The 20547-nt window shown below is 39.8% G+C and overlaps 1 protein-coding gene across 7 annotated transcripts in view; it reads right to left on the reverse strand.

Annotated features, from left to right (window-relative positions):
• The window catches only part of ncoa2 (nuclear receptor coactivator 2), a 61611-nt gene extending 45609 nt beyond the window's left edge, over positions 1 to 16002 (reverse strand). For 6 of the 7 annotated variants that reach the window (XM_085468487.1, XM_085468489.1, XM_085468491.1 and 3 more), the window contains exon 1: positions 15675 to 15929. The gene's annotated coding sequence lies outside the window, so the exon portion shown is untranslated. The other variant, XM_085468486.1, reaches the window with a different exon arrangement.
• Positions 16003 to 20547: the final 4545 nt, after the last annotated feature.

The raw sequence follows: 20547 nt of genomic DNA on the forward strand, positions 1-20547 counted from the left end.
TCACCCACTACATTTTTAGTTAGTGAAGTTGGGAGTCGACCACACTGGAAGAGGGGCTTACTAGAGAGGCAGCATGTTACCGCTGTGTTATATCCTGACATTAGTTTGCTCTGCTGTGATGCATACTCTGCCACAGGCTCTTCAGATATGCTATTCAAGACCTAATCAGCATTTCTAAGGAGCCAGTTATGGTGTACTTTACATTTGGCTTGTAGTGCTCATTATCCATGTAGATAAGTGCGGTGCTAATTGACAAGATAAGATAAGACGAGATAAAATTCCCTTTATTAGTCCTGGGGTTGGGAAATCATTACGGCAGAAAAATGAAGAGTACAGGAATAAAATAAATAGATATTGTTATTGTTAGTGTGTTCCTTGATTTTTGGTGCCCACTTAGGGCTGTGCGATATGAACAAAATCTCATATCCCGATATAACAATTCTATCGTCCCGACAACAATATAAATCACAAAAATGTAACATTTTCTGTAATCTCGGGCAGCTCGACTTGCGGGAAGTGTTTCCAGCTGCGCATCGTGTACCTGGAGTCGAGTGTTTTAACCGATGCATGAAACTATACATTTTTAGACATAAGTTGTAACGGCCGCCGTTTTCTTTTTGAGTATTTATTACATGGCGTGCTGCGGGGAAAAGCCTATTCTAACGTTTGAGTCTAAGGTTTATTTTTTTAGCACCTGGCGGCTCTTTTTTACTTCTCATCCGTAAATAATCTGCTGTCTATGCACACAGCAACAGATATATGATTATCGACAACTTGTCACAGTTAGTTTCTGTACTATCAGAAACAGATTGCATGTAATTGCCAACTTGATCCCATTTAATCGCAGACTGACAGCAGTCTGACTCTGTCTTACGGTAACATTTATAACAGGTTTTAGTGTCCATGTTGCTTTTTTTCAGCAGTATCATGATAATATTGTATTGTTGAACCTTAACAGCAAGACAGACTATTGAACATTGCACAGTTTGAAAACTATTGTACTCAGAGATATATCAGACCTCAGACAAGCCTTAGTTCATAGCCTTAGTTTGTAGGAACCGGGTCATGATTCCTGGAAAGACATTGCTGTTAAGTGACAAATGTATTTTTTTGGCACATTGAGTACCACAAGGCAAGTGCCATCAAGTTCCATTATACTCAGAGGGCAGAAATTTCTAAAGCCAAAACTGGGTACCCCACACCAAAGCAATTTTGATTGGTAACATTTTTGCTCTGGTTGATGCCGTTATCTAAAGCCAAAACTTAGTAGTTGCAATCCCTTACTGCTTACTGTTCATTTTGAGTCAAAGACTTTGTCATTGAGGCTGGGCTAAACAATGCTACAAAGCCAGCCAATCAGGTTTTCATTGGACAAAGGGTAGATAGTTCATGACCATAAGAGCCAGGTCACACAAGGGTTAAGCACCAATGGAGCTATAGCTATGTGCCTTCTGAATAGGGCACTAATGGCCATCAATTTAATTAAAAAATAAAAATAAAAATAAACAAAAAAGGTTGATGCCTATCCTCATGGAAATACCTGGCCGTTAAGTCCTTTAAGCCATTGTGATGTCAAGATATGGTCAAGACGCTGTGGTAAAAAGAAAGGCAAAGGAGAAACTGCAAGGTGTACAGCATTTTGCCAAACTGAGATTTCCTACGATCTTGAATAGTTGTGATGATGATGATGATGCTGATGGCGAGTGCTAGCTAAACAGAATCAGCCTGAGGTGTTGGGTTGAGATCTAGTGACCGCAAACGCAAACGCAAAGAGCATTCACATACTTATTTAAACACCGAGTCCCCCCCTCATATCTTATGAAGTGGGACATTGTCACCATTGGATACCATTCTTATCAGGAAATAAATGTGTCATCGTAGGATGATGATAATCATTCTGAACAACTTGTACAGATTTTCATTTACTGCTACAAAGAATACAAGCAGCAAGCACAGAAGGGGAGAGAAGGAAAGAGCCTGCTATCTAAACTATTTGACTAAAAATTCAGTGATTTTTAATCCAGTGATCAGTGAGATCAGCATATACAGAGATACGCTCATTAATAATTCAAAAGACTGGTGCAGATGAAGCCCGATGTTTGGTGCACTTACATATGTTGCTCAAATAGCAACAGCTAGCACCTTCAACTGTGACCTCACTGGGAGTAAACGCAAATGTATAACGACCGTAATGACATTAATAACGTGTGATGTGAAAGGTGAGTCACAGTGACAAGAGGAAGCACATGGATACATGTGTGTGTGTAGCTAAAAGAGCCACGGGAACACGAGGTTGAGAAAGGGTGTGAACAGAAAGAATAATCTGTGGCCAATTGTATCAAATTTTAGGATGATCTGGAACTTGTCTTGTGACTTCTCTATATATCGACTGCATATCTGTGTGTGTGTGCGTGGGGGTGGGTCTGCCATCTTTTATTGGTTGTCACAGTTTGTAAGGAATTAGTTCCCATGGCGCCTGAAGCTGTACAGTGGAAGCAGAATCAGGATAAGGCTCCATGTTAGCGGAGGGGGGGGGGGGGGCAGATCAGCTGACACAACTATGTCACTTTCTCAGCCAAAGACTGAGACAATGTGACAGGCTAACAGTCACTGCAAACACACACAAAGACTGATGAATCTGCAAAAGGCTTAAATAAACGTGCTTCAGTTTTTAGTTCTATGACAGTAGCAAGGATAGGGAAACGGTTCCAAATGCTGTCTTCTGCTTCACGCTACACTGTAAGCATGAGCCCGGTAATCATCTGTGAAGCATGTTTAGGGGGATGACTTTAAACCTCAGCATTACCTGATTAAGACAACTGCTGCTGCTCTGATAGTGGAACATGTAATTGGACAAGACAGACTAAAGACCTACGCAAAGCACCCTTCTCTTCCTCTCTCACCATTCCTTCCATTTACACTGTATCCCACTGAAACACTTGTATATGCCAGGTCAAGTAGACCCTAACCTATTTGACCTACACTTGGCAAAGCACACACTGACTATCTCAGTGGAAATTACTAACAGGAAGCAGTCAGTAGTAGCTGAGTTGGTAGCACCACTGCCTCACAGCAAGAAGGTCCTGGTTTCAAATGCAAGCATGGTTATCCTCAAACTTGTGTAAATGTCATGCACTAACTTAGTGTCCAGGTGGCGGGGAAAAACCCACACAAAAGATTCTTGATCTCAACAGTTTCACTTCCTGGTTTCATAATTTGCCAAAAAAAAAAAAAAAAGAAAAAAACCCCCACACACAATCATCTAACACAACAGAAATTCATACTTTTCAAAACATAGAGATGCTTAGAGATGGACAAATAGAAAAGCCAGGGCTTAAGTTCCTTAAACTTGCCTTGTGATTGCTGGGGGGTTACATATTCCTTATTGGGCACACATTGGATGTTAGGCTCTAAACGGCTTGAAAAGACTGAAGATCTGGATCACTTAAACTCTGGTGTCATGTTTTCTGAAGAACTGAAGCACAAATTAAATCTAAATTGAAAAGATTATAAATGAAAATAGCTTAGAAGTTTTAGTAGGTGCGATTTTCTGCCCCTGCAGTTCAACTTGTGTGTTCAGAGGTGCTCTTCTGCAAATCTTGGTTGCATGTAACCAGTGGTTGTTGAGTTACTGCTGCCTTGCTATCAGCTTGAAGCAGTCTGACCATTCACCACTGACCTCTGGCATCAAAGCAGCATTTTAACCCAGAGAACTGCCACTCACTGGATTTTTTCTCTTTTTAGACCATTCGTTGTAAACCCTAGAGATGGTTGTGTGGGGAAAATACCAGTAGATCAGCAGTTTCTGAAATACTCAGCGCAGCCCATCTGGCAACAACAACCATGCCACGTTCAAAGTCACTTAAAACACCCTCCTCCTCCATCCTGATGCCCAGTTTGAACTTCAGCAGGTCTTGTCGACGATGTCTACGTAGCGTTTTACTGCGTTTGGCCTCATTCCAAAATGTTTTTTTCTGTGACTTCAAAAGAATTTTAACTAGACCCAACAATACCTTTCAGTCCTTATTAGTGCGCATTTATCTAGTGCATAATGGTTTTATACCTTTAGTGCACATGGCTATTGTGCACTAGATAAATGTTGCCCAGCTTGTACCTGAAAGAATAACAAACTAACAGATAAAAGCATTTGGAAATTATTGTAGACTCCAAATGTTTAGGATAGTTTAAATCAAGCCGAGAACAGCAAGAGTAGCTGTTTGTCATGGGTTATGTAGTTCTTCTTTAATTGATTTTTATTTCTTTTAGAATTTTGTTTACTATAATTGCCTTTTTATCTCTGAGGAAAGACTTTATGGACTGCCATGAGTGAAACTGTTGGAGGCATTTCTTGTCTTTTTTGTCTCTGTTGGTTAATTTCTTAAATAACCAAAGAAAAAGTAAGTACATTTTTGATTTAAAAAAAAAATGGAATGAGAAAAAAAGAAGTTGAAGTGCCAGGCAACTTTCCAAACATTAGTGATATATTATTTAAATATTCAGTTTATGAGGATACGAAATTATTTCCTGTCAGCACTGCTTTTAATACCAAAGAAAGCTCTCCCCACTAGAAGAGTTGTTAAATTAAGATACTGTCAGTTGGCTTCCACGGCGTAGCATCAGTGCTCAGCCTCTCCTGTGTAATCTCCTCTCCAGCGAGGGCCTTTGTTTTGAACTCCACTGCCAGATGAGATGGGAGGGAGTTTTGTTTTGACAGCCCACATCTTCAGGTGCCAAAACCACAAATCTCTAGAGTTCAGGCATGAATGGTAGCACGTTAACATGCAAACAAACACATGCACACTCACATACAAACACGAGCGACAAATATCTGACAGTTCTGACAGGAAAGAAAACATTTTATTAAGTTATTAAGCATTTGAATGCTTGCACATGTGAATTTCAATTACTATTTTTTTTTTTTTTGCTTAAATCCGGACTAGAGATTTTTGTGAAAAACAGGCACTTAAATGTTATAAAATTCGCAAAAACAAAACCAGGTTCCAGCTTAAGGCCACTATAAGAGCTGGCCTTTAAGGATGTGTGTGGGCTTTAACTGCACCTTGGTTTTTTGACGTAGGAATTGGATGGGTTAAGGTTACCAAACAGCTAACCCAAACCAGGCATTTATCCTACAAGCAAGTTGCATCTCTTTAGCCTAAAATTGTTCTCGTCTGTATCTTAGGTGGTAAAACTCCACTGTTTACCAAAATCAAATGTCAGAGCCACACTTTTGCATGGTGGTATGCATGCATACTTTCAGTACTCTGAACAAAGACTTAAGTTTACATCTCTAAGGCTGTCAGCCTCGCTGTCAGTATTTGCATGATGTGAGCCTGTTAAACTTAACATCTAGAAAAAAAAAGATGGTTTTGTGTAAAAAAAAAAAAAACAAAAACAAAAAAACACTCATAAGTGAAACATCACAGAGGAAAAACTCAACATACGTGTTGCTTTATTTTTACTACTCTCTCCTTCCGCATGTAGTAGATTTAGATTGAGAGCTGAAATAATTTGAGCAGTCAGACAAATTTTTTGACTATGCTCAAACCCATCTGCTGTTTGGTCTCATCACAAGCTCTCTTCTACATTCAACAACAACAAAAAATAAATCTTTCAATTTTTACTTTACACTTATCATAATCGAAGCAGATTAGTTCAGCAAATTCTTGTTAATTATTTCCTCAATTATATAAAAGCCCAACAGCTGAAGTGCTGTTGTTATTTGGTTACAGTACTTCTGCTTTATACCTAAACTCTAGTCCAGATTGAAAACACAGGTTGGCTAAGGAGATTCCCATGCCCACGGAAAGCAGTAAAGACAAAGCACGCAAAACCACATTATAGGTCACTGATGAAACGCTGCTGAGTCAGCAGAAAGAGGTCGACAGAGAGATGAGAGAGATGGGAGGGTTAGGAGAAACCGCACTGGTCAGAGTTTGACTCTCACAATGTGCACAGAAGTGAAAAGCCTGAAACTCAATCCCCGCATTCCTCTGGCTTTATGACAAGCGGGTGAGAAATGCTGCTGCTCTGCACATCATTCCCTGCCACCCTAGCTCGGCCTGTGATGGCGGTGGAAGTGCGGCGTTTACCTCTGTCCTAGAACAAGAGTGAATGCATGGCTTTCTCAAGACCAATTCACACTGCATATTTTTGGACCACCCACCCAACTCCAGCAGGCAGCTTGCTCAATCCAAGTTTTCTCTCCCTCCTTCAGTGCCAAGGATTCCATCCTGGGCAGTGGGAAAGATGCCAACCACATGCTAGCACCCAGAGCCACAAACACATTGTGGCAGAGGAAAAAGGCAATTCACCCACTCACACAAATTAAGACAGCATACTCAAAGACCCTTATCTACAACTCACTACATCCTGTCATGCATCAAATTAGAAAACGCCAAGCTCCCTTTATCATAAAGCTCTCCATGAATGTCTATTTATTTAGACATTTAGTTTTATTTAAGTAATCTTTCCATTACACTAGCGATGACTGTGGAAGGAGCTCCTCTAAAATAATAATGAGCACCTTACGCATTGTTAGATCTACAGTATTGTACAGCTGAGCCATACCAGGTTAACAAACAAAAGGGCAAACAGCAGCAGAAGAACAGCCACACAGACATGTGACCTCTGCTGTCTCCTCTGGTAAAGCCAAACAGGCTAAGGGCACCTTCTTCTCAATAAGCAGTAGATATCACAATATCATTTAGCTTAAGAGATCAATATGCACTTTGCTGTGGCTGACCTACATAAGTGGAGGAGCGCAGAATGTTGAAATCATTGGATTGTCTGTGAGCATCACCATCCCGAGAGGCCTGGTGGAGTCTCCATGGGAGTAGGGCATGAGTCAATCTTTGTGTGTTGATGTTTTTAAAACCTTAATGTCAAAACATTCTCAAACATCTCGCAGGGTTTCTCCTGCACAGAAGCACCCCCAGAAGAGGAAAATCACCAGCATTTGTAGTATTTTTTTTTAAACAGATCTGCTAAATGAGATTTCATCTGTTTAAATAGTTTCACTAAAGGTCATAAAAGGAAAATGCACTGATGTCCAAATAAGGCTACACAGACTGCAAGTTGATGTATCACAATTACATCAAAGGCCCATCTTAAGCCAGGAGTACACCCTTAACAGTGCAGGTGTTTCATAAGCTAAATGCCACAGAGAAATAGCCCGCCCTTATTATGATTAAATGCAAGATTAATAACATTTACTTACTGAGCTTAAATGTTCTGAAATATTACATTAAACTGACATACTCATTATTTAGCACAGACTGGTGTCCTTGAATGCCAAATACTGAGCACGCTTAAGGCACAAGTTATAACTCTAACCTCAGAATTAAACTTCTAGAGTCCTGATATCAGCACAGCTACCTTTGCTCTGTTTACGGAATAATACAGTCCCAATCTAATCATTGAAGCTGGCCTAAAGATTTCTTGGTTAAAAATAGAGCTGGGCGATAGAACGATAACGTATCGCGATATAACTTTTACTCGATAGAGAAATTAAGCTATCGCGATAGACTTCGCCGCTCTTGTCCTCAAAAAAAAAGGTCAGCCAATCCAAATTAAGTAGCGCAGAGCCGAACCAATCACAGCCGCAGCGTCACGTCCGCGTGACTTGTTACGTACAGCACAAGTGCCAAGCCGCACGTGTGTTTGTTTGGGAAGCAGCCAGCGGGTAATGGAGCCAGCGGGTAATGGAGGAAATGAGTGTGCCGACTAGAAAAATCAACCGAGCGTGACCGAAGAGAAAACAGATGATGGTTCCAATGCCGGAGAGATTGTCGAACGGAAGAGCCATAGAAGTTCCGTAGTGTGAAGGTATTTCGGCTATTTCAAGTCTGACAAAAAACAGAGTAGCGTGCACTGTAAATTGTGCCGAAAGCAAGTCTGGAAATACAATAAACTGGTGCATGCGTCACACTGTGCGCCACGTTATTGTTTTGGTGAAATGAATTTCTACAATACTGTTAATTCTACTCTCTGCAGTGTTTAAATGCTTACATATACACACAGTTACTGTCCCTCCACACATACGACTCGGTTCTGCTTCTATGCCGCAGCTTTGTTTACTTTTTCCCACCGAGGCTTCTAGACTTCTGATTGGCCAACATTTCTGCACGGTTAGGAATCTAGCGCCACCTGCTGCTTTGGCATGTTCATAGCAGCGTTTTCCTTCATTTCTGCCTTTATGTGTGGACGGGATTATTTTTTAAAACGAAAACGGAAAATCTCCGTTTTCAAAAATACCCGTGTACCCGTGGACGTAGCCTCAGTCTCTGACTGGAAGCGCTAATTCGTCATTCGGCTTTTGTCAGACTAAAGTAACTGTTAAAAGTGTTTGAAAAGCTCAGCTATACAACAAGGAGAGATTGAGAATTTCCTTTTAGTTCTCAGTTTATTTGATATTGACAAAAGTTAGTCAGTTTTGTCTGTTCTTCTGTAAAACAAACTAAGATTTATTTTTAGAATTAATATTTTGTTTCTAAGTGGAATTGACAATTTAGTCTGTTTTGTTTGTTCTATTTTGAAACTTAAACGCTTTAGTGGCTGCCTTTTGTGTAGTTTGCAATATTTGCCTTTATTTATCTGAAAAAGTCTCATGTTCCTTAAGTACATCTACCCTGTTGAACTTATTATGGGAAATAAATATTTAAATAAAAACAAGCTGCTGATTATTTCACATTTTACTTGTGAGCAACGGCACATTTAAATCTTACAAATATAGTTATTTGGCTTATATCGTGATAGATATCGTTATCGCCTGAAATGAAAAAAACATATCGTGATATGAAAAAATCTCATATCGCCCAGCTCTAGTTAAAAAACAAACAAACAAAACAAACAGGGGAGTTCTTCCTTCCTACAGTTGCCAATTACTTGCTAATAAGACAAGTCTGATTTTCAAACTGTAGAATTTCCTTCACTCCCTCATGAAGCACCTTGACATCTGTTGTGAATGAGCTCTATATAAATAAAAGTGAACTGAAATTAATATCCAGTATTCGTCACGGGAAGGAAGGACACACAGAAACTGAAAAAATGAGAGCGAAACTGACAGTAGCGACATTGTCAAAGGACTTGCCCATAGTTTGCGGTTAAATCAAAATTTTGACACAAATTAGCACAAACAAAGAGTACTTGTTGGCAAAGTGAACCTTTAATGCCTCCATACTGGAGACCCTTTGTTGTTAGCTCTTTCAACGCTATGTAGCTAGCCTTCTAGCCAAATTGTACTGACGCGTGACATAGTACAAGGACATATGCATTAAAAAAAATTAACATAATTGTCCAATAGATCAGTTCCAATCCTGTATATCAACTTATCTGACAATATATGATGAGAAAGCATCTTCAGAACTTTCTAGAAAGCCCACAAGCAGTTTAACTAAAAAGAGAAACCATATCCAATGTGGTTTCTCTTTCCACTCCAAATCGCAAATAGATGAGATGATTGATTTGAGTTCATTTAATAACACAATGAAAACAGTCTTGAAGCACAGAGGGGATAAATTCTCCCCCCCCCCACACACACTTCTCCTCTTGGCGTCAAAGCCCTCACAGCTTTTTCACCAATCATCTCGGCCTTGCTTCAGATACCTCTCCTCTGCCGTTACACCCTCTTCTCTCCCTCTGCTGTAAAAACCTGGCCATTACCCCACAGCTCATCCCTCACGCCCACCCAGGACCTGTCACATTGCTGTTTCCATGACAACACAAACGCAGAGACAGCAGGGTGAGATGCCCAGCAAGACAAGGCATATAGATACCAAGGGGAGGGGTGCACCATGTCAAGAAAACACTCACAGCATGTGATGGATAGATAACACAGCATAGGTAAATCTGGTACATCTAACCTACCTACAAACAAGAGCCACTTTAAGGTAATAATTCCCCAGTGGTCACTGTAAACTCTGTTAAAAGCAAAGAAACACACTGAATTAAATATGCACACTTGAAAACAGACCAGCGATACATTTCAACATTCTCATAAATATGAAGCTGCACAACTGTGAGTGTTAGCTGTTGTCTTTAAAACATTAAAGCCCTCAAGTAAGTCAGAGGTCTGTGGTGATGGTCAGAGCGGACTGTGCTAAGCAGCAGACACATGGATGTCATCTTCCAGCCTGGTTCAAATGAGTCAGCTTAACAATGTTAGCAACTGTGTGTAGTAACAAGAGGAGTAGTTTTGTTCACCGCTAAAATGTGACATGGTTAAAAAGGCTTCTGATGTCATTGTTTAAATACTTGTGTGTTAAAATTAACCCAGCATTATCATTGTTCACCAGATTGCTCATGGGTCACAGAGGTACCATATGACAGTGGTTCTCAAACTTTTTTTGCTAGGTCCCCCTTTGTTTTACAAGAATAATGTTCGCACACGCACAAACACATCCTCCAACCACACACACCCCTATTTTGCTCCATTGCGGTTTATTTCACACCTCAAACATTTAGTAAACAATTAAGCAAATACAAGTAATCTGCAATAAATTACAGGTAGTAATAAAATAAACTACTAACTCTGTTACGCTACGTCCGCACCTACACGGGTATTTTTGAAAAGGCAGCTGTTTCATCCACACGTAAACGGCGTTTCGAATCACCGAAAACTGCATTTTTTTTTTAAAAAACTCCTTTTTTGCGTTTAGGTGTGGACGAGGAATACAGAGTTCGTCATGCAATGTCAAAGGTATGTGCCTTTTTTCACGTCACGCTGTGCGCCACGTTATTGTTTACATGAGATGAATTGCAGAATGGCAGATAGAGACGAAATACTGTTAATCTGACTATCTTCAGTTTTTACACGCTTACATACACACACAGTTACTGTCCCTCCATTTAGAAAGGCAGAGGCATCATGGTGTGATTATTTTACGTGTAGTTGTTTTTTTCCTGTGTAATAATATTCAACATTGCTATCAATACATTTTTCCAAAAATGTCTCTCTGTGCAAAATGGGTTTAAACACATAAACAGCTGTGGGATACTGTTTGTCCGGGATTTGAACCGGGGGAACAAATTGTGGCAGGATCAGCCTGATATTATATGTATCCCGCTGTACTTTTACTGTATAAAGAGCTAACATCTCCAAAATGTCAGGAGTAGTTAGTCATTATGAGAAGTGTTTGTGAACTAAAAATCAAGAATGTGGGATACTGTTTGTCCGTGATTTGAAGAGCCCAGCGCTACTCCCGACGAAGGGAAAGCCAATTATGCAGGGGAGACCTACCTCGGCACTTGTGCCGGTGAAATCAAAGGGCAGATATGCTTCACCATATTTTCTAGTCTGTGGCTTAGAATGAGGTTGGTTTGGAAACATATTCAGCGATGCTTCATCTCCTGCTTTACGTTTGTGTGGGAACCCCGTGCTAGCAGTGTCCAAGCCCCCCCTTCATACCGCGCCCCCCTGCAATGGCTCTGCGCCCCCCTAGGGGTGGGCCCCACACTTTGGGAAGGTCTGCCATATGACAAGGCTGATTTCTCCAGCAAGGCTTTCCCTGGAGGGAGATCCAAGTTCTGCATAATTTTCCTTTTGAAATTCCTTTTTTAGGCAACCAACAACCCCAGTGACCATCAGTTAACTCTCCAAGAAGACTAAAGAAACCAACTACAATTAAAAACTGTAAACTCGAACTAGAAAGCAGCTTACAACTACCTCTTAACAATCTTACCAAAACATATACAAGTGATTACTGTCAACAGATCATATTAATAACTCAATAAGTCATCGACTGCAACTGGGTTTCGAATCCTAGACACGAGTCGTCAGTCACTGTTTATTTTACTAAAACTAACTGTTATTTGAATAGAACTTTGGTTACAAGTCTAAAATATACAGATTTGCTAAGATAAACGTTAATGTACCAATAACTAGTTTCTGTGTGTCCAATGCAGCGTCAATCAGAACCTGTTGATGCTAGTGCTGTCTTTCCCCTCTCTTGTTAAAAACACATTTGTCTGAACACATGTCAGGGTGCCAGATGTCAGCTGTGAAACTACCCATGGCAACATTATCCGAGCGTCATGTTGACACATCTCTCTTTGCTGCATGCCTCTCAAAGTTTAGTTAAGAATTTATGCGATTGTTTAGCTTAATTGATCATACTGAATTACAATCTTCCATCCCCTAAAATGCGAAGCAGTAATTTTGCCAGCATCTGAGTGCTACCTCTCCTTTCAAATACCAATGGACAAAGATTACAGGAAGCTTATGATTTAGGAATTCACCTGCGCATGTGGTATAGTTATTCACACTGTACAAATAAAGTAAGATAAAATAAAATAAAACTGAAAACGAGCTGAGACCACAGTGATAAGAGTTATGGCAGGCAGACCCTGTGACAGGACTCAAACTTAACAGAATCACATATTATTATTATTGTTATATATTATTTTACTGTCTTAACAGCATTTATAAATTGCAACATGACCACAGACATCATTACAGTTTTTTCCCCCCACCAGGTCTAACAAAACTGTTTATAGTGCTGTGGGAGGATTTTCTTTACAGGTTAATGGAAAACTTAGCTTGCCAACTTATCGGTCAATAAAAACAATGTGTATCAAAAAAATAATAATCTGGTTTCAAAAGACTATATTTTTCAAAGTAACAGACACATAAGCTTGCAGTAAGTTGTAAAAAATATGGCTAAATATACAGTTTTACATACAAAACTTTCAATTTTCACATGTTTTCCAAGCACATCTGGCATCACTGCAGCCACTGCTACCTACCAGCAACCACGTGAAACTCACAAATCCCCTCTTTCTCAACAGTACGTGTTTCAAAGGCTAACCCGTGAACACCCACTGATTTAAAGCACTTTGAAATTGTTTTATACTTTTTGATACACCCTGTATCTAAATAAATAAATCGATCATTCCTTTACCACTGTCAAAGTTGTCTTCATATGCCCTGCTTTGCCTGACAAATATTAAATTCCCTAAAATTCAGTTATATTCATTCACAGCCAAAGATGACATTTTGAATGAAAGTCTGTACAAATCACTAAACACACAAGTTGCATGCAATTCTATAATTGCACTGAAATCCAAAATAGACCCATTACTGGGGCTAGATATTAGTCCAGCTGTGATAATGGAATAATAAAAAATAAAAAGCCAAGAATTGGCAACACAAATGCAGCAGAACAAAGGTCAAGCTAATACAGTATCACTTCGTGTGACACAAAGCAACTCACAATAGGACAAAAGTCAGCACGTATATTAGGAGGGGCTTATCTCCAAGTTCACAGCAACATATTGGCTTGATTTAGGAAATTATGAACACACGGTTAACAGGCAGTAGGACGCCACAAGGACCTTAAGGGCAATATACAAAAAGTCTGTCACCAAGTGAGACAACAAAAAGAAAGCAAGTATGCAGGAGAAAGGCTTGATTCTGAATCATGTGACGTGACCAGCACGTCTGTGCCACACACCTGTTGCTGGAGCTGCAGTTTACAATGCGCTCAGGCTGAGTTCTCCTTTTAGGAAACGCCCATCGCACAAATAGTGCCAAGTGAGTGTGAGAAAACTTCCACCCAGTTATCCTTGTATAAACATCCACATACTTGCTTACATGCTTGTGTGAATCCCAGCAGTCATTCTTTCACTCTGTTCAGTGAAAGCTATACAAAAATATTTTCCTTTTTTCTCTTCCCCCCCCCTTTCTTCAGTAGTCTAGTATGTCTCCTCTTTTAAACTAGACAAAAAGCATACAGGCATCTAACAACAGCGCTGGAAAGCAGGTTTGCCTCTGAATAGGACTGCATTCCTTTAACCAGTAGTGGGCTGTCACATACACGTCATACAAGAGATCCACACCCCTTATCTAATACAGCCTGAAAATTTAAATCGGGTCAGCTCAGGAGGACATCTTTACTTTCTCACAAGGACGAACAGTTTAATCTGCCTCGATCCACCACACACTGAAATACCTGAACAATTTTCTTTCTGTGCAAACTACAAAGTCAACAACTTCTATGCCTTGGAGATTAAATGCTGTTCAGGCTTGCAAAGAGGGATACTTTCAAAGCGGTTTACACACAACACATGCATACATGGATGGGGGGGGGGGTTGAAAAAAACCCCCACAATAAGTTAAAGAAATACACTTTTTGCATATTCCTCTGGTCATACTTCAGATGTATGATTACAAGATGCATGCAGACATACATGCACAGCAGCACACATACACTTTTCTGTCTGTTACATCTTCTCCAGAATTTGCATATGACTACTGTGAGATCTGACAGACTCCCATCTCATCCCATTTCCATATAAGCAGTGAAGCCACAGTCAAACCTGCAGCTGGACAGCATGTCATGTTAAATCTCGTATTGGTGATGTGACAAGCCCTGTGCACCATCAGGTGGGGAGAGGGATGCAACAGAAACTGCTCAACTGGTTCCACGGGATGCGCTCCTGCAGCATTACTGAGAGAACAGTTGACAGACATTGAAATGGCACAAGCTGTGTTGTCTGTATAGTCCAGAATCAGTCATGCAAGAGGGGCCCTTAAAAAGGAGAGTGCTGCACTCCTTCAACACAGGCACAACAATGCAACACACAAGCAGACCCACCACACACACACACACACACACACACACTGCATTAATGCCTAAAACTGTATTCCAGATTAAGTTCCTTCCTCCACCAACATGCGACTGGTGCATGTGTGAATCCATGGCAATTTTACCCTTTTAAAGCAAGGCCAAAATACACTACAAAAAAAAAAAAACCTCCAATCTGTGCTCGTGTCATGTGACCATGTGTCCATGGGCAACTTTGACACTGACTTAAACTGCTACAAAGTTACAGTTACAAAGCGCTGATTCTGACTGCTGTAACCAAGTCCACGAGTAGTACCGTCAAACACAGGAGAAACATTAGTTCAGAAAAAAAAAAGAAAAAAAGAAATGAAAACCAGCAACAACAAAACAAAAAAGTAGTCTATGCTCCCTAGAGAAAGGGGGGGAATCGCCAACTTACCTAATGTGTCAAGTAGTAATGAGGCTTGGATAGTACAACAACAAACAACAACAGCCCGCTCAAGCACATGGTGATGGGAACTGTCCTGACTCACGTTTTCTGACAACAACGTTAAAAAAAGAAGGAAAACATAAAAAAAAGGGACTCCAGCCTGTGCGGCTACATCGTTAGCATGCTAACTGGGCTCCTGCTTACCCTGGCGAACTTCGTCCGGTGTTGTAGGCACGGTCTCTAGCTCACTCAGCACAAAAAAAAAAAAACAGACACACACACACACACACACACACACAATGACACATGAAAGTGTTGTGCACTTCGCATTTTCACTTTTTGCCCATTTCACATGCGGCCACCGCCGAATAAAAAGCGGAGCGCGTACGCTGCAGTAACTCCCCGCTTCAAGGCTCGCTTTTTGCCCGTGTCGTCTAATTAAGTTTGCTGCAGAAAACACCACCGATACAGGCGGCGAGCTTAGCCAAGCAGCTAGCGCTTGCTAATTTAAGCTAACGCCGAAGCGAGAGCCTGTGCCAGACAGACAAGACACAACCGAGATTTGAAGAGCCTCTCGCTCCTGCTCAGCGGATTTCACACACAAAAAAAAACATAGAAAACAAAAACAAAAACACCAAGCCGCGTCTCGACAAGGAGCACAAAAGCGTGTGGCTACTTACGATTTAACACTTTTGGCCGTGTCCTCGCTGTTAAATTCCGCTTATCCGAAGCAGCTCTGACCTTCGCGATAGTGAAACAACATTTCTGCTGGCTAACTGTGCCGCCATGTTACTCCTGCTCTGCAAACCAATGCCGAGTGTTTATCTGGCTGGTAGCGATCCTATCCTCCCCCCACACACACGCCACACCACATCACTGGGGCTCCACAGCGCTATGAGCTCGGTTACGACCGGGGGACTCGTGAGCAGTCCTACGGCGATTTACCTGTCACGATGACCCGGCCACTTGCAGTTTGATTGATCGGCGTCGGATTTGGCAACATTTTATCTGACAAGCAGTTACTTTGACGCGCCACTGTGCCACGTCAGTGTCAATAATATTTCAAAAATGTGTTGTACTTTTATGCGCGGATCGAGCAACTCCCCAACTCCAGGTTCACACAGGAAACAAGTGCATTTTTATGTATATATTTAGAAAATATCCCCAGAGCTGTGGTGAAATGGCTCGTCAAGATGTGTGTACATGTAAGGTCATAAAGATTTATGTGTGCCTATAAATGATGTGTGTAAGCACTGTGCCTTGAATAAAACGCCTGGTGAAAGCAGTGTTGGGCTTCCCTTCAACCACAGCCCTAAAAGTGCAATTTCGGTCTGTCCTGGTTAACCCTAGTTTAAAAATCGCTATTACACTCGTCAGATACAGTAAATGCATGAGGGAAATGTACAGCAAGGCCATGATTATTCACCACACTATTCCACTTTGGTGGCTATTTAACGAAAGGGACCTTTAAAAATACTAAAGGGGCTTTAAAAACCTAGAAAATGTGACAAGGCGTTTCCAGCTTATCTGGCTACCTTGATTTACTGTCTGGTCAACTATCTGTGGATCAAATGAGCAAGCAGGCGTTTTCTTTACATTTAAAAGTTGTACAACATCACCTCCCAGTGGTGCAAAGCTGAAAAATTAGGCTTAGAATGGAAATCCCTCGGAGACCTTTAACCCTATTTGAAATACATGGAAATTGAAAATTACAACCTTAGAATTTTTACCTTGTGTGACTTGCAAACCTTTTCATTCTTATGTTGCAAATCAAGTTCAATGAAGTTAACATATAGAGGGCAGTTGTGGCTCAGGAGGTTAGAGCAGCTCATGTACTGACTGCAAGGTTGGTGGTTTGAACCCTGGCTGCTCCACTCGCTTTCATCGGAATGTGAATGTTACACAGAAAGCACACTGAAGTCGATTTTTTTTTTTTTTTTTTTTTTTGGAGTACGAAACAACTGCTTTGTGGTACTTGGTGAAGCTGCTGTAACTCTGTAATAATGTCAAAAAAGAAACTTTCTTCAAAGATATGGCATGTGATGTATATATAAAACAAAACAAAAGACATTGTAATTACTATGGTATAACTATGGTGCCCTTACTATTTTTCCTAGATTTTTCTTATTACAATTTATTAAATATTATATTTTATTTAAAAACAATCAGGCCTTTACCACCCGTTTGATTATGTTAATAATAATAATAATAATAATAATCACTTTATTTATGAAGCAGCTATTTGAAGATAAAAAATATATATAAATAAATAAAACTATACAGAAAAAAATACAACTTAAAAACTGGTAACATAAATATTTCAGAACCAAGAGAAGCGAGAGATGGCATGCCATGATACCCAGCGCCGTCTTCCACTCTCTCACATGTCCTTGACATAGTCAGACATCGTTAGCATACTTACTCAATCATATATATAAAAAATAATCGTCATTTTATGTGTTAATCAGAATCAGAATCAGAATCAGAATACTTTATTGATCCCTGGGGGAAATTATTTAATTATTATTTAATAACAACAGCTGCAATGCTTTCAACAAAGGATATGAATGGTTGCCAGGTAACCTAGACTTTCCCAGCAGCTCTTCTGATGGTGTACCTGATCTTTTCTTTCTAGATGAATATAACATATAACCCCTCTAATCTACTAGCCAGATGTTGGGCGCAGAGAATCCTTCCACCTCGAAAGAATGCACACTCTCGCCAACAGAGAAGATACAACAATCATGTTCACATCATGCTCACTAACAGAGATATTTAATGAGACCAACCCTGAGCAGTGAAATCAATAGAAATAGATTTACTGTTTATCCGCGTAATTTAGAAGACGTCCCAAAAGTGTGTGTGAATCTGTGTAGCTTTATACAGATTTTACTTACAATCTCTTTGGAATCAATTTTGCATTAAAAAAAAATCAATCTAAAATTGACTGGCCAGGATATAAAGGGTGAGAATCTGAATTAGATCAAACAAAATACCTGAGCTGCAAATAGCAAATAGCTTCGTGTGTGTGGCCTACATATATATATATATATATATATATATATATATATATATATATATATATATATATATATATATATATATATATATATTTATTTATTTATTTATTTTAAATTTTTTTTTTTTTTTTTGAGAAAAACTATTAAAAGAAGGCAAAGCTATTTCCTATATATAAATCATAAAGTGACCATATCCCAGATTTTAGGCATCAAAGACTGCATCAGTTACAGTAGGGATAAACACATTGCTTTTCGTTACCTGTGTATGAAACTACAAACCAAAAAGGCTGGCATGTGGTTTTAACTGTATGAAGAGCATTGGATGTATAGCTTGAAACTGGCTGTTTGAGTGGTAAAATAAGTCATTCCTGTCTCGTATTCAGTTGTAGATTAATTTACACCTTTTTTTATTATATAGGTTTTGAGGGGTCTCATGTTGTCCATAATTTTCTGTCATATAACTAGTTGTTGTCAGAAGCTGACATCCACTCGTGATGGGCATGAACATTATAGTAGTTATGGGCTTTTAATGATTTCTTTGAGGCCAAGACCTATTAACTTCCCGTTAGTGATTGTGATTGACTATAACAGGTTAATTCTCTTTGCCAGCACAAAAATTAATTTGTTTGACAGAAGTTGTTGGATTGATCAATACTCCGAACAATAGGAACGTCCAGTTGCCTCAGTGAACATCCAAGAACGAAAATTGTAGCTTTATTTTTGGCTCAAACAACTGTACATAAATACAAGTTATTTGGACATACCAATGTCATGGTCTGTAGGAAGACCCAAATTATCACCCTCAGATAAGAGGAAATTGTTCATGATGTTCAGGAACAATCACCACCATGAACCACCAAGGGTCAAATCTGCCATGAACTGGAAACTGCTAGAATACCAGTGCCGCTATCCATTGGTGAATCAAGTTTTACATTAAAATGGGCTAAAAGGGAGCTGACCAAGAAAGAAGCCTGTGCTCCAAAATCAGCACCTTCAAGCTTGACTTAAATTTGCAAGTCTACCAAATGTTTTATGGCCATACAAGATAAAGATTGAGTTATTTTGCCACAATGACAAGAGGTACATTTGGAGTAGTAAAGGTGACGCTTTCAAACCCTAAGAACACTGTACCAACTGTCAGGCACAGTGGTGATAACATCGTGCTCTGGGTCTGGTTTGGTACAAGTGGTAGTGGTACATCGAACAAAGTGGATGGAATAATGAAGAAGGGGGACTACCTCCCAATTCTTCTAATTTACCTCAAGTCAAAAGCTAGATGTTTGAAAAATGGACACAGCTGGGTATTCCAACAGGACAATGATCCAACAGCACACATCAAAAGTTGTTCTGGAACGAATAAAGCAGGCTAACATTGTACTTCTACAACGACCTTCCCAAACCCTGACCTCAACCCTATTGAAAGTTTGTGGGCTATGCTTCAAAGTCTGGTCTGTACCAGGAAACCAACCAATTGAAATAAATGCTACCAATTGTGCCAAGAAGAGCGGTCAAATATCCAGCCAGAATTATGCCAGAAGCTTGTGATGGCTACTAAAAGTATATGGTTGTGGTCCAACTTGCTAAAAGACACTTAACCAAAAATTAGTGGGGCTGTATGTAAATATACTTTTGACAATGCGGATTATAGAAAATCCAAAATAAATTTTAACTTGTGCACCCAGTTCTTGTGTGTTTTTTTTGTTTTGTTTTTTGAAGCCACTTATGTCGTTGAATTGTCCAATCCTGGGAAAACAAACCAAAAACATTTAAAAGAAATCATTAAAATCCCCAAATTACCATGAAATTCACACCCATAGTGAGTGGATGTCATCTTCTTACCACAACTGCACATACCTACGTGACAGAAAATCACGACAAACACAAAGCCCCCTTTTAACTTGTATAGTGAAACAATTAGAGATCTTAATTTCGGCGTCTAAAATAAAAGCTTCATACAGTGTTGAGGCATAATTTGTCGTAACACTGCCCCCTTCGCATTAAATATCAGTGAAATGAACTATTCTTGATTTTTCACTCCAGGTTCCCAGCAGGTGTTGCGTCTATGTAAGAAGTGATTGCATTCAAACGTTAAATACCAGGCTTCAGCTAAGTTATCTCAACTGTGTGCCTCTTTCTTCAAATAAAAACTAAAATGTGTACACGGATAATAATACACAAGTCACAACTCCGAGAATTTGTTTTCAATACATTTTATTCCTTTATCAAGATAACCCCTCAGGACAGGTTCAGAAATCCACATGCAGCTTAAAGGCAACCACTGCATACCCAACGGGTTAATCTTTTGGAACAGGCCGGTGTTAACTGGGAAACTACTTGAAAACGTATTTGATTGCTCTCTGTAGCTTTGCAAATTTATCTTATGGCATGTAAATAAAAGGCATATCAACCAGGCTCATATGGCACAGTGAATAGTAGGGTAAAGGGAGGGGAGGGGGGTGTTAAAAGCTAAACAAAACATAGTTATGTTTCATTCTCGGTCCATGCTTTTACAACAAGTCATTCATGTGAACAT

Source organism: Copadichromis virginalis, linkage group LG9 (assembly GCF_057382275.1).
Source record: "Copadichromis virginalis isolate Kocher_CV1m ecotype Utaka linkage group LG9, C_Virginalis_male_GT1.1, whole genome shotgun sequence".
Taxonomy (NCBI): domain Eukaryota; kingdom Metazoa; phylum Chordata; class Actinopteri; order Cichliformes; family Cichlidae; genus Copadichromis; species Copadichromis virginalis.